Raw genomic sequence first — 15447 nt, 5'->3', positions numbered from 1 at the left:
AAGCCATGTTTGTTTCTTGGAGGTTTTCAAAATCTTAAATAAGCTTCTGCCATTTTCAAGTAAGATGTGATTTGAACCTGAGGTTTCAAATTTGGAATAAATTTACTGTATTCCTTCATATTTTCTCTTACAAATTTTGGGTCAAAACGACTTTTCACCAAGTATGTCTCACAATAAAAGGCTGGAATCTTATCAAGCCATATCTGTTTGTAAATTCAAGTGTATCTTATAATTATTAATTTAGAATAGCATTTACAGAAATAAAAATGAGGATTGGTCATGCATACAAGAACACATTTTTATAAACTTAATCTTTGACATCTTTGCTTCTTGTGTTTAGGTTTATTTCATTGCAATTAAGTACAGTTTTACAGCTAAGCAAAAGAAAGAATTAAGCTTTAAAAAGCCAAGAGTTGGGATCCCTGGGTGGCGCAGCGGTTTGGCGCCTGCCTTTGGCCCAGGGCGCGATCCTGGAGACCCGGGATCGAATCCCACATCGGGCTCCCGGTGCATGGAGCCTGCTTCTCCCTCTGCCTGTGTCTCTGCCTCTCTCTCTCTCTCTCTGTGACTATCATAAATAAATAAAAATAAAAATTAAAAAAAATAAAAATAAAAATAAAAAGCCAAGAGTTAAAGAGTTACCCATCTCTCTTTTTTAAGACTTTATTTTTAAGTCTTCTCAATACCCACCATGTGGCTCAAACTCACAACCCTGAGATCAAGCATCACATGCTTGGAGACACCTGGGTGGCTCAGTGGTTGAGCGTCTGTCTGCCTTCAAGTCAAGTCTGGGGATTGAGTCCCACATCAGGCTCCCTGCATGGAGCCTGCTCCCTCTGCCTGTGTCTGCCTCGCTGTGTCTCACATGAGTAAACAAAATCTTAAAAAAAAGTTGCATGCTCCACTAACCAAGGGAACCAGGTGCCCCAAAAGTTATCCATCTCTATACAGCAGAAATAAATTCTATAAAACTAGAAAAATAGAACAGTTCAATGAAATCAAGAGCTGGTTCCTTGAAAAACAAATCAATAAAATTGATAAACCTCTACCCAGACTTATCAAGAAAAGTAGAGAAAGGATTCAATAGAATCACAAATGAGAAGTAACCAACACTACAGAAATACAGTCATAAGAGAATACTATGAAAAACTATATGCCAACAAATTGACAACATAGAAGAATTGGATAAATTCCTAGTAGAAACAAATGTACCAAAACTGAAGCAGGAAGAAGTACAAAACTTGAACAGACCGATAATCAGCAAAGAAACAGATTCAGTAATCAAAAATCTCCCAACAAACAAAAGTCCAGATCCAGATGGCTTCACAGGTGAATTCTACCAAACATTTAAAGAAGAATTAATATGTATTCTCACCTATTCTGAGAAGAAAAAAAAAAAAAAAGGAAGGAAAACTTCCAAATTTATTCTATGGGGCCAGTATTACCCTGATACCAAAACTGAATAAAGACACCACTAAAAAGAACTACAGGCCAATATCCCTGATGAACATAAATACAAAAATTCTCAACAAAATGTAGGAAACTGAATTCAGCAATACATTTAAAAAATCGTTTGCCACATGAGGTGCCTGCCTGGCTTAGCAGAGCATGCAGCTCTTGATCTCAGGGCTATGAGTTGAGGCCCCATGTTGGGCATGGAGCCTACTTTAAAAATGAAGAATCATTCACCATTATCAAATAGGATTTATTCCTAATTTGCAAGCATGGTCCAATATTCGCAAATCAGTCAACATGATACATCAATAAGAAAAAGGATAAGAACCACAAGTCAGTTCAATAGATGCAGAAAAAGCATTTGACAAAGTACAACATTCACAGTAACTCAACAAAGTGAGTTTAGAGGGAACATAACTCAACATAATAAAGGCCATCTATGAAAAACCCACAGCTAACATCATCCTCTGGGGAAAAACTCTTTTCCCCTAAAGGTCAGGAACAAGGGATGTCCCCTCTCACCACTTTTATTCAACATAGTACTGGAAGTCCTAGCCATGGCACTCAGACAACAAAAAGAAATCAAAAGAATACAAATCAGTAAGGAAAAAGTAAAACTTTCACCATTTGCAGATGACATACTATATATAGAGAACCTAAAAGACTCCACCCCAAAACTGCTACAACTGATAAACAAATTCAGTAATGTCACAGGATGCAAAATCATGTACAGAAATCTGTGCATTTCTATCCACCAATAATGAAGCAGCAGAAAAAGAAATTAAGAAAACAATCCTATTTACAATTGCACCAAAAATGATAAGATACTTAGGAATAAACCTAGCCAAAGAGGTAAAAGATACATACTCTGAAAACTATAGAAGACTTATGAAAGAAATTGAAGATGGCACAAAGAAATGGAAAGACATTCCATACTCGTGGATTAGAAGAACAAACATTTTTAAAGCAATCTACATGTTTAATGCAATCCCTATCAAAATGCCAATTAACATTTTTCCAGAGCTAGAACAAACAATCCTAAAATGTATATAGAACCTTTACAAAAGACCCTAAATAGACAAAGCAATCTTGAAGAAGAAAAGCAAACCTGGAGGCATCACTATTCCAGACTTCAAGTAATATTACAAAGCTATAGTGATCAAAACAGTGTGGTACTGGCACAAAAATAGTCACATAGATCAATAGAGCTGAATGGAAAGTCCAGAAATAAACCCATAATTATACGGTCAATTAACTTTCAACAAAGCAGGAAAGAATATCCAATGGGAAAGAGTCTCTTCAACAAATGGTTTAGAGAAACTAGACCACTTCCTTATACCATATACAAAAATAAATTCAAACTGGCTTAAAGACCTAAATGTGGACCTCCTGGGTGGTTCACAGGCTTTGGCTCAGGTCATGATCCTGGGGTCCTGTTATTGAGCCCATGTGGGCCTCCCTGTTCAGTGGAGAGCCTGCTTCTCCCTTTCCCTCTGCCTACCCCCTCTCATGCTCTCTTTCTAATGAATAAATAATAATAATAATAATAATAATAATAATAATAAACTTAACATTGACTATAGCAACATCTTTCTAGATATGTCTCCTGAGGCAATGGAAACAAAAGCAAAAATAAACTATTGGGACCACATCAAAATAAAAATCTGCACAGCAAAGGAAACAATCACCAAAACTAAAAGACAACATACAGAATGGGAGAAGATATTTGCACTACTGGGTGTTTACCCAGAGAATACAAAAACACTAATTCAAAGGAATACATGCATCCCATGTACAACAGCACTGTTTACAATAGCCACATTATGGAAGCAGTCCAAGTATCCATCAATTGATGAATGAAGAAAAGGTGTCATACATATACAATGGAATATTATTTAGCCATAAAAAAGAATGAAATCTTGCCATTTGCAGCCACATGGATGGAGCTAGAAAGTATAATGCTACGTGAAATAAGTCAGAAAAGAGAAATACCATGTGATTTCACTCATATGTGGAATTCAAGAAACAAAACAAACAAAGGGAAAAAAAGTGAGAGAGAGAGAGAGAGAGAGAAATTTAATTATAGAGAACAAACTCATTGTTACCAGAGGGGAGGTCAGTGAGGAGTTTGGTGAAATAGGTGATGCAGATTAAAGAGGCCACTTGCTGTGATGAGCACCGGGTGATGTGTGGAAGGGTTTAATCAGGTGTATATTATACACCTGAAACCAATATAACAGTATATGTTAACTAACTGGAATTTCAATAAAAAATAAAAATTTACCTATCTCTATTGTAAGCAATAGATATTGCTTAAGTAAACTTAAAAAAAAATCTCTTTAAAAAAAAGGGAGCTCTACTATTTTTTTAAGATTTTATTTTTTTTTAAGTAATCTCCACACCCAACATGGGGCTTGAACTCACACCTCTGAGATCAAGGGTCTTCATGCTCTACCGACTGAGCCATCCAGGTGCCCCAGCAAGAGCTTACTTTTAAAACAAAAAAATAATCAAGAAATCTTGGGTATGACTTCTTTCAGTAGTTTTATTTCAAAAGTTTTATTCTTTCCTTATTACGTTAAAATATTGAGTTAGCTCTCCAAACTGAACAAATCACTTGGGTGCCCCCAGCTGGCCACCATTATACAATTTAGTCTAATTTGGCTGGAACAAGGGATACCAGTGGAGGAAGGACCCCAGATGGAGTATTAGATATCGTTAGGTATGTATTCTAAGATAAAACCTAATTGAATTAGAGTTCACCCAAGACTTATGCAGAAGAATAACGTGATTAAAATTAACATCACAAACATTGAAATTTTACATGCTCTGAAAACTTCAGAAGTGAGGTGTCTGTATAGGCTACAATTTTTTACAGATTGGTCTTATGAATCTGATTCTGATTACCTCTATATAGCTATTAAATATTTTAGCACCTGCTGTGCATCTGACACCCCTTCAGTCTGTCTGCTGGAAACTTTTTTTTTTTTTGTCTGCTGGAAACTTATAGTTGTGGATCTGATAATGAGAGAAACACATTAATGTGCTTTCAGAAATGCGGTTGGTACAAGATGTGCTGGCCCATGACTCAATGACTCACTGTAGAAAAGTGCCCAGAGGTGCTCCTAGTAAACCACCATCCTGAAGGACATGCACTGTGTGCAGCCCTGGTCTCCGAGGATTCTTCAACTATTGGTAGTGTCAGACTGCCAAGGCAGTATTTTTTCCCCTTAAGAAAGTATAAATCAGTTACTTTGTTGGAAGTGAGTAAAAAATTACTTAATAATCAGTTTGTAGATTTTAGTCTCCAGCCAAATTTATATTAGTTTTTATCTAAGTTTATCAGAGTAGAAACTTAGGATCAGAGTTAGAGTATTTTGACATAAGCAAGAAATGAGCCTTTTCTTCTCCATCCTCCTAAAGCCGTGTTTCTCAACTTGGTGATTTTGCCCACTGGAGGACATTTGGCAATATCTGGAGATACTTTGGTTGTCATAACTTGGCAGGGAGGGCCACTGACACCTGGGTATAGGTCAATGATGCTTGCCTGCCAAACAAATATCCTATGGTACACAGGATTGACCCCCACAACAAACAGGTGTCCTGCCGCAGATGTCAACGATGCCCAAATCGAGAGACCTTGCACTAAAGCCAAGGAGTTGCTGTGGACAACTGCTCTAGTGACATAGCCCAGTTTAAAAACAATGAGTCAGGGATAAAAAAAGCAAAAAACCAAGTCAGGTTTTTTTACACCAATGTTGAAGAGAAAGGTGAACAATCCAGAACTCACTTCTAGATGACTAATTTGATTATTTTCCCATCTTTTAATATATATGGGCTCACATACCAACCATTCAACATAAACCATTGACCCCCCAACATAATCCAAACCAACTTACTCCATTCTGAAGTGTCTGTCCAATACAAAGTTAGTCCCTCCAAGGTTGCTCTTATAAAAGAGACAGTAATTTTTATTTTGAGGAACTGATTATCTGGCTCCTGAGGGCAGAGAATTTCCACACAGTGAGGTTCCCTCCAGACCACTAACAGCGCGGTTGACCGAGGAGACCCAGAAGAATGGCCTTGGTGTTGGTTGGCCAGTATTGAAAACTTAATAGTCATTCAAATATCACAGGATTCCACTTATGAAGTGCCCAGAGTAGTTAAATTCATAGAGACAGAAAATAGGATGGTGGGTGCCAGGGGCTAGAGGAAGGGGGAATAAGGTGTGATTGTTTAGTGGGAACAGTCACTGGGGTGATGAAAAGAGGTGGACAGTGGTGATGGCTGCACAATGGTGTGAATGTACTTAACATAACTGAACTTCATGTTTTTATTTTTATTTTACTTATTTTTTGAACGGTACATTTTTAAATGACAAAGATGATAAACACTATGTTGTGTATTTTACCACAACTAGAATAAAAAATGACTTCATGATCATTCAAATGAGGTCACAATATAACAGTGATTAGAACTCTGTTCACCACCTGATTGCTGTGAAGGTCACACACGAAGGTCAGGTAGATGCTGTCTATGTATACATATGGAGTCTATATTAGAACAGAGCAGGAGGTCTGAAAATGTGCGCTCCATCTAGATACACGGAAGGAGATGAGCAGTGAAGTCAGACCACTGCCACCGTCGAAGACTAGAGCACCGAAGGCCATCACTTGCAGGAGGTCAGACTATGCCTAATAATCAGGCAGGATTTCATGGAGACCCCACAGCCATCTCATGTGATGGGTGCTATTATTCCCGCTATTCTGGAGATGAGGAAGTGAAGCTTTGAAGGATTAAGTAACTCGCCCAAGTGGTGGAAATAGTGATTTTTACATGAGCAGTCTCACGGCATAATCTGTTCCCTGAACCACACTGTGGCTCTACTTCTCTCGGAAAGGTGAGGAAAGCTGTGGGCGAGGTGCTAGTAGTCAGCATCACAGCAAAATGGACCCTCGTAACCTCTTAAGTGTAATTTCAGTAACGTTCAGTATAGTCACATTGCTGTATGACAGATCTCTAGAACTTCATCTTGCAAGACTGAAATTCTGTACCCATCAAAGACTAACTCCCCCACCACCAGCCCTTGGCATCCACCTCCCCACTTTCTACTTCTGTGATTCTGATCATTTTACATACTTCATAAGAGTGGGAATCATAGAGTATTGTCCTTTTGTGCCTGGCTTATTCACTTAACATAAGGTCCTCGAGGTTCATCTATTTGGTAGCATGCAACAAGGTTTCCTTCTTTATGAAGGCTGAATAATATTCCATTGTATGAATATACCACGTTTCTTCATCCATTCATCTGTCAATGGACAGTGGGTTACTTCTGCCTCTTGCCTATGATAATGCTACACAGTCTTTTTTAAAAACCATTTATGCATTTCTAGCACTGTTCACAATAATTGGAACATAGCAATACTATTATAGCAAGTCTCTCTTTTTTAACATTTTATTTATTTATTTATTTATTTATTTATTTATTTATTTATTTATTTATTTATTTTTATTTTTTTATTCCTGAGAGACACAGAGAGAACCAGAGACGTAGAGGGAGAAGCAGACTCCCCATAGGGAGCCCAATGTGGGACTCAATCCCCAAACTGGGATCATGCCTTGAGCCAAAGGCAGATGCTCAACCGCTGAGCCACCCAGGCATCCCATATTATAGGAAGTCTTACTATTTGTTTTATAAATGAATACACAAAAGAATTAGTTCAGGGAATCTTTAGAATATCCAAATCTCTTAAAAACAATAAGTCATTGTGAGCATTTTCACATTCAGAATTTTACTGGTGTTTTACATTTTAGTTTGAAAAGATATATATATATTTGAAAATATATAAATATATATATGAAAATACATAATAAATACTGTATACTGATTGTTCTTTCTTGTGAGTCAAGACAAAACCTCTTGTGAGGTTTTGTGCTCAGCACATGAGATCTGTTAACTCTTCATTCCAATCCTATGAGTTGGGTATTATCATCATCCTCAATTGACAGAAGACACTGAGACATGGAGAAATTAATTGATTTGCCCAAGGTCTTGTAGCTCATAAGCTTGCAACTAAGTTTCAAACCAAGATAATCTGAGGCCAGAGATAGAAAATTCAATCCCTGTGCTAGAAGTGCTCTAGTTATTGTACATGAACATTTGTAAGGTTCTACCCCAACTTTGTGACTATTGGCACCCTTTAAGATCTAAAAAAAAAAAAAAAAAAAAAAGGGCAGCCCTGGTGGCACAGTGGTTTGGTGCTGCCTGAAGCCTGGGGTGTGATCCTGGAGACCTGGAATCAAGTCCCACATCGGGCTCCCTGCATAGAGCCTGCTTCTCCCTCTGCCTGTGTCTCTGCCTCTCTCTCTGTGTCTATGAATAAATAAATAAAATCTTTAAAAAAAATAAATAAATAAAATAAAAAACAAACAAAAAACTATGGCATTTTAAAACTGCTGTTTATATATATTGAATAACTGGGACATAAAAAACACTGAGTTTCTAAAAATGCACATATCTAACCTAGGGAAATAATCAAAATAAGTAAAAATAATAGTCATAGTAGTTAAGAAGAGGATCCAATTTCCATATCCTTTATCATACTGGAAGCACTGATAAAATGATAACACAAACATTTGTCTTGGAGATGCCTAATAACCCAAAGTGTGCTAGGTGTGGCAGCAGGAGCTCCAGCTCTCCCGTCTCACAGACACTAATAATTCTGATTACATCACCTTTTCCAATTGTCCTGCCTCCCTTTGCTTGCCTGTCTTCAAACCTGGATGGTGAAGAGAAGTCTCTTGAAGACACCATTCAACAGCCTGAAGGAGGGGTAGCCAGCCCTGACTGGAATGCAGGGATAGCAGGCTCCCGGTGGAACGTCTCCAAAGGGGGAGAACAGAAAGAAAGAGGGGGACAAAAGAAGAGGACTCATCTGATGAGTGCATATATTGAAGGGATTTTCTCAGATTTGGGGAAGGAATTAATGTGGGTAACCTGACAAGCACATAGAAAGCAAAGTGTGTATCACAATATATTATGTCTTTATCTGTCAATAATATTTAGACATAATGATATGGAAGTTGACTTAATCAAAGAACTGTGACAACTTTGATGCGGCAGGAGGCATACAGATCATTGAATCATCATCTGCCATTGTAAAAAGTAGATACTACCTAGAAACGAGTACGGAAAGAAATTGATGAAGTTTGGAAGTGGCTGCTTTGGAAAGTACCAATCTCCTGAGAAGGGAGACTGGGGCAGGGGACTGAATTTTGTTATAAACTCAGCAGCATTAGTGGCTGTTTTCAGATATGTACGTTTACCACTTTGATTTTCTTTAAAAATACATAAATTACACGAGCACTTCCAGATGTGTACTGTTCATGGTGACAAAAACAGTAACAAAAAAAAAGGAAAAGAAGAAAGAAGAGAAAGAAAGAAAAAGAAAGAAAGAAAGAAAGAAAGAAAGAAAAAGAAAGAAAGAAAGAAAGAAAAGAAAGAAAGAAAGAAAGAAAGAAAGAAAGAAAGAAAAAGGAAAGAAAGAAAGAAGAAAGAAAGAAAGAAAGAAAGAAAGAAAGAAAGAAAGAAAGAAAGAAAGAAAGAAAGAAAAGAAAGGCAGCCCTGGTGGCTCAGTGGTTTGGCGCCGCCTTCAGTCCAGGGCGTGATCCTGGAGACCCAGGATCAAGTCCCACATCAGGCTCCCTGCATGGAGCCTGCTCCTCCCTCTGCCTACATCTCTGCCTCGCTCTCTCTCTGTGTCTCTCATGAATAAAATTAAGAAAGAAAGAAAGGAAAGGAAGAAAGAAAGAAAGAAAGAAAGAAAGAAAGAAAGAAAGAAAGAAAGAAAGAAAGAAAGAAAGAAAGAAAGAAAAGAAAGAGAAAGAAAGAAAGAAAAGGGAAAGAATGTGTGCATAACATAGGATTTTAAAATTTGGGGAAAACAAAGAATACATTCCAGATTGCAAACTGGGATGTGAAGGTAGGGGATTCATCTGAGGAAGAGAGAAGAAAGAGGATTTGTGATGTGACATATGATTTCATTTGTGGAAATTTAATGTTTGTTTCATGAAAGTCTTACCTCTACAAAAAAAAAAAAAAAAAAAAGTTTTCCAGTCTTTCCCACTGCTTCCTTGGCCCAGTGTACCTTTTCTCCTACCTCCACATTTAAACCAGCGTTTTTATATGACAAACACCAGTCTTTGGAGCATGCTCTTTGGCAAAGGAAAGTGGTATTTCAGTTCAGAAAACCCCTTAGCACATCAATGATCCGTGGGTAATTGGGGCAGATTGATTCCCATTTTTCTAGGTCTCCAGATCTAAGCTTTTATTTATTTTTTTATTTTTAGCTCTCTCTCCCTCTCTTTTTAAAGATTTTATTTATTTACTCATGAGAGACAGAGAGAGGCAGAGGCACAGGCAGAGGGAGAAGCAGGCTCCATGCAGGGAGCCCAATGTGGGACTCAATCCCAGGACCCCAGGATCACGACCTGGGCCAAAAGCAGAAGCTCAACTGCTGAGCCACCCAGGCTTCCCAGACCTAAGCTTACAACATGTTTTCTGCAAGAGAAAACTTCTTACTTTTTCTGTTTTTAATATCATATGACATGTTGCTATTCTGTGGATCAATCATGAACATCATTCAGACCTACTGCATTTGTAACAAACTCTCCAGGTGACTCATATGATTTGTGACTCATATGCACGTTCATGTGTGAGAAGCACTGATGGAGAGGTGTTTTGTGGTAAACAACACTGATGTTATTTATGTTGTATAGTCCTTTTACTTTAGCAATTGTTAAGCAATTTATGGACTCCACTTTGAATGCTTTCCAGTTAGCAGCTATTTCTTTTCATGACACATTCTCATAGGAAATCTAGTAACAAATTTATTAACTACAATACTGGGAATTCCAGGACTACATCACCAAGATCACACAGCTTCTGGCAACAAAAGGTACACTGTATCATGGTGAAATAACAAGTAGCCTGATTCAAGTTACCAAATGTATTGTTTGAGCAATAAATACTACAACAGAAATGTAATTCAATTCTATTTTAAAAAGTGCTGGAGCACCTAGGCAGCTCGTTCGGGCAAGCATCTATCTGCCTTTGGCTCAGGTCCTGATCCCAGGGTCCTGGGATTGAGACCCACATTGGGCTCCCTGCAGGGAGCCTGCTTCTCCCTCTGCCTATGTCTCTGCTTCTTTCTATGTGTCTCTCATGAATAAATAAATAAAATCTTTAAAAATTCATTTATTGGCTCACTTGGGTGACTCAGTTGGTTAAGCATCTGACTCTTGGTTTCATTTCACGTCACCGTCTCAGGGTCCTGGGATCCAGCCACCACATCAGGGTCTGTGCTTAACAGGAGTCTGCTTGAGATCCTCTCTCTCTCTCTCTCGCTCTCTCTCAAATATAAATACATCTTTTTTTAAAAATCACTTATTCAACAAGTACTTGTGATGTAGGAAAGATGTTGGGGTATGGAGCCAAAAGCCAAGAAAGAATTCTTGAGACATCTTTGGTGCAAAAAAGGCGCTTTTATTAAAGCATGAGGGCAGAAAGAGCTGCACTGGGGTCATGAAGAGTGGCCCATTATATACTTTCCAGTTGGGAGGGGGTCAGGAACAGCATAACCCCCCAGGTATTTTGGAAACAAGGTTTCCAGGACCTTGAGGGGGCTAGCTATTGTTAGGAAAAGGTCACTTACTACTGTGTAACAAAACCTGAGTCATGAGACCCTTCAGATGTATATCGGTAGGCCATGTGCTTGGGGGATGATCGCCAACATGTATCTCGGGGAGGGTAGAGATAAAGGAAGTTTCCAAATGAATTTTTATATGTTGAAGTAGACTTACAGGATCCTGGGGATCTGTTGCCTTTTGCCGTTAGCAAAGTATTAACATTAAGGCAGCTGAGTCCCTAAAGGAAGGTCACTCTGCTTATTTCAAGGACTTCCAATGGGTTCTAAGTAGTATGGAAGTTTAATTTTTCTTTTGCCCCTGCTTCCCACATCACTTGGATGCCCATTCAAATGTCAGACACCGTTCTAGGCACTGGGAATATCCTACTGAAAGAAGCAGACAAAATCTCTTTCCTCATGGAACTTACATTCTAGTCAAAGAGAAAAGATAAATAAGAAAAATGTAGCATACCTGAGATAATGACAAGGACTAAGGACAAAAAATCAAGGAAGGAGGATTTTAAAAGATGAGGATATGATAGAATCTTACAAAGACTGGCCAGGGAAGCCCTCCGTGAGAAGGGTGTGGCGCAGAGGTGAGGAGGTGGATTGTGCTGGCAGCAGAAGGGCTCCCAAACAGTCTGGTCCTTAGTCCCGGGACTGTGGACATCTTACCCTCCGTGGCAAAAGGAACTTTCAGGTGTTGTTAATTTAAGGGCCTTGCGATGGGAAGTTTAGCCTGGGTTAGCCAGGTGGGCCCAATGTCATCACAGCGTCCTTCTAAGTGAAAGGGGAGGCGGGGGTCAGGTGAGGAGGAGGCTGCCGGGGAAGCAGGGGTCCCGCAGTGTGGGAACCCAGGAACGCGAGCTGCCTCCAGAGGCTGGAGAAGGCGAGGCAAGGTTCTTCCCTAGATCCTCCAAAAGGAATGCAGCCTGCTGGCAGCTCCACTTTAGTCCAGTGAAGTTGATTTTGGACATGCGACCTCCAGAACTGTGAGATACTACTTTTGGCTGCTGTAATCCACCCGGTGGCTGGTTGGAGTGCGCTGGGGAGCTCAGGCACCCAGTCAGGCTGCGGTGGTGCCCGGACGTGACTGCTTTAGCAAACATCCTCCAGAGCACGTGGCTTCATAAAACCAACATGCACTCCTCATTTGCAGGACAGCCTGATGCAGGCGGGCCGGGTACTCTGCTCCACGGCCCCAACAGGGGTCCAGCTCCCAGGGCCCCATCAGTGGCTCCCCCTCACCCTGGGCCTCACAGTTGGTTGAATCTTGGATTTGAAAAAAAGCTGTAATAAACAATTTAGGGACAAATGGAGAGATTTGGAAATGAAATGATCATTATATAATGTTACTGAATTTCTTTAGTCGAATCATTAAATTTCTTGATGTAATAATGACATTAGAATCATGCTGGATTGTTTCTGTTCTCTTAGAATACATTGTAAATAGGGTGCCTGTGTGTCTCAGTGGGTTAAGTGTGTGACTCTTGATTTCGGCTCAGGCCCTGATTTCAGGGTCGTGGGGTCCAGCCCTGCATCGGGCCTCGCATCGGGCCCCACATCGGGCTCCTTGCTCAGTGGGAAGTCTGCTTTTGCTTCTCCCTCTGCCCCTCCTTCTGCCTGCTGGCGATATTCTCTCTCTCTCTTGCTCAAATAATAAAATCTTAAAAAAATACATTGTGAAGAATTTAGGCATGGGTTATCAGGAAAGCTGCAACTTAGTCACATGATTAAACAAATAGACAAATGAACAGAAGTAGAGAAATTAGCAAGAGTGAAATATATGACTAAAGAATATATAGCTGATCGCTTTTGTTCTTTTAGCTTTTCTGTACGTTTACAAAAACATAGTTGAAATGAATTACGTTTCTTGGAGAAGCACTTTATTTTTATTTCTTAAAGATTTTATTTATTTGAGAGAGACAGACTGAGCGAACAAGAGAGAGAACACAGGCGAGGAGGGGGCGATGAAGAGAGGGGGAGAGAGAAGCAGACTCCCCGCTGAGCAAGGAGCCCGACAACAGGGGCTTGATCCCAGGACCCCAGGATCAAGACCTGAGCCAAAGGCAGATGCCCAACTGGCTGAGCTACCCAGGGCTCCGAGAAGCATAATTTTATATTAAATGTGCTTAGGAGAAAAAAATTTACCTGTTCTGTTTTCAAGATAAAGGGCATTTGGAAGCATACTTGAATTTTCTGGTCTACAGTTCTCCAGGGTCAAACTTGTCTCAGTTATTGCTGAGTGAAATATCTAAAAAACTCCCAAGTGGCTCAGAGTATTGGTAAATGACTATAAGCTGGAGACTGTCCACATTTGCATATGGTCAAGTAACATTTTGTCCTTTGTCGGATTTTATGACACTGTCAAAAACACCATGAATGATGACAGCAAGGGCACTGGCACATGAAATGTCTGTCCTTGAGCTGCCTGCTTATCCAGGACCTGGTAGTCCACTCCTTCTTGTTGATGAGGTGGGTCAGAGGTTACACACAATAGCAAACACATGATGCTTACTCTGAACCAGGACAAGTTCTAAGCTAGACAACATATTAACTTATTTAATCCTCACAACTCCAAGAGGGAGATAAACTATTATCTCCATTTATAGATGGGGAAACTGAGGTAATGTCCTAGATCACACACTCCTAATTGGCAGAGATAGAATTTGAATCCAGGCAATTTAGCTGCAGAACTCCTATCTATATTCAAAAGAGTACATGGCCTATATTTGTGGTCACATAGTTTATACGATGTTCACATTCTTTTGGACACCATTCCAGTTCTCAAAATCTGAATGCAGGGCATTCTCCCCATGCACACAGAGCCAGGAAGGTAATATTCTCATTTTAAAAGCAAAGAGAATTTATCAAATCCCACCTAATGGTGTTGTTATCCACCAACCTCAGACTGAGCCTATTTGTTAACTGTTTCAGGGACAAATTTTGCTAGTGTTAAGTCCAGTTGACTTGAAGCTTTTCAAAGATCTTGCTGCCTGACTGTATGTGCTGTTTACAAGAATGGCCACAATTTTCCATTCCATCTCCCATTTCTCTCAAAGAGAAAATCTGAAAAATATGCATTTTATAATGGTGAAGCATTTTAAGAACCACCAGACAAAAAGCATCTTTGCTCCTTTTGAGCATTTACACCAAATAATTTTTGTGATTTTGTGCCTCCTTTCACCAAGAGATGGAGTCTGTTTCTCCACCCCTTGGGGCTGGACTAGTTTTGTGACTTGCTTTGGTCAGAGATTTCAGCAGAGGTGATGGCATTCCAGTGCTGGATTAGGGTTTCCTGTTGTCTCTCAGAACCCATCCAACCACCATGAGAACAAGGCAGGGCTAGTCTGCAGGAGTGTGGAGACCATGTAGTGTGACTCAAGCAAACTCAGATGTCCTGGGGAAACCCCAGACATGTGAGAAAGCCAGCCAAGATCAGCAGAACCATCGCTGGCTACGGATGCATGAGGAAGCCTAGCTGGGCTCAGAAGAACTGCACAACTGAGCCCAGCAAAAGTTCTGATACACGGAATCAAGAACTAAAGGAAGCCTGGGTGGCTCAGCAGTTGAGCATCTGCCTTTGACTCAGGGCCTGATCCCAGGGTCTGGGATCCAGTCCCACATCAGGCTCCTGCAGAGAGCCTCCTTCTCTCTCTCTCTCTCTCTCTCTCTCATGAATAAATAAATAAAATCTTTAAATAAATAAATGGGTGTTGTTTTAGATCACGACATTTTGAATGTCAAAAAGTTAATTGACCTTCTGGCTCACTGGATACTTAGCACTGGCTTTCCCAAAACTTCAACATGCCTCGGAGGCATCCCTAGTACTCTGCTGTCTTAGTCTTTTCAGGCTGCTTGCTGTAACAACAGCAGACTGGTGGCTTATAAACAATAGCAATTTGTTTTTCATGGCTCTGGAGGCCAGAAGTCTGAGATCTGGGTGCCAACATGATCAGGTGGGTCTTCTTCCAGGGTGCAGACTTCACACTATATCCTCACATGGCAGAGAGGGAGTGGGAGAGCTTTCTTTATAAGAGCACTAATCCCATTCTTGGGGGCATAGCCCCTCCCAAAGGCCCCACCTCCTCCAATACCTTGGGGAGGGGGTAGATTTCAACGTCTGAATTTTGAAGAGACACAAGCATTCAGACGCTGGCACCCATGAACATCTTAACAAAGACAGAATCTGAAAAGGGCGCCTGGGTGGCCCACTGGTTGAGCGTCTGCCTTCAGCTCAGGTCATGATCATTGAGTCTCGGGATCAAGTCCCAAATCAGGCTCCTCACAGGGAGCCTGCTTCTCC

This window comes from Canis lupus, chromosome 22, assembly GCF_048164855.1.
Source record: "Canis lupus baileyi chromosome 22, mCanLup2.hap1, whole genome shotgun sequence".
NCBI lineage: Eukaryota > Metazoa > Chordata > Mammalia > Carnivora > Canidae > Canis > Canis lupus.
The sequence above is the reverse complement of the archived record's forward strand: the minus strand, read 5'-3'. Positions refer to the sequence as shown.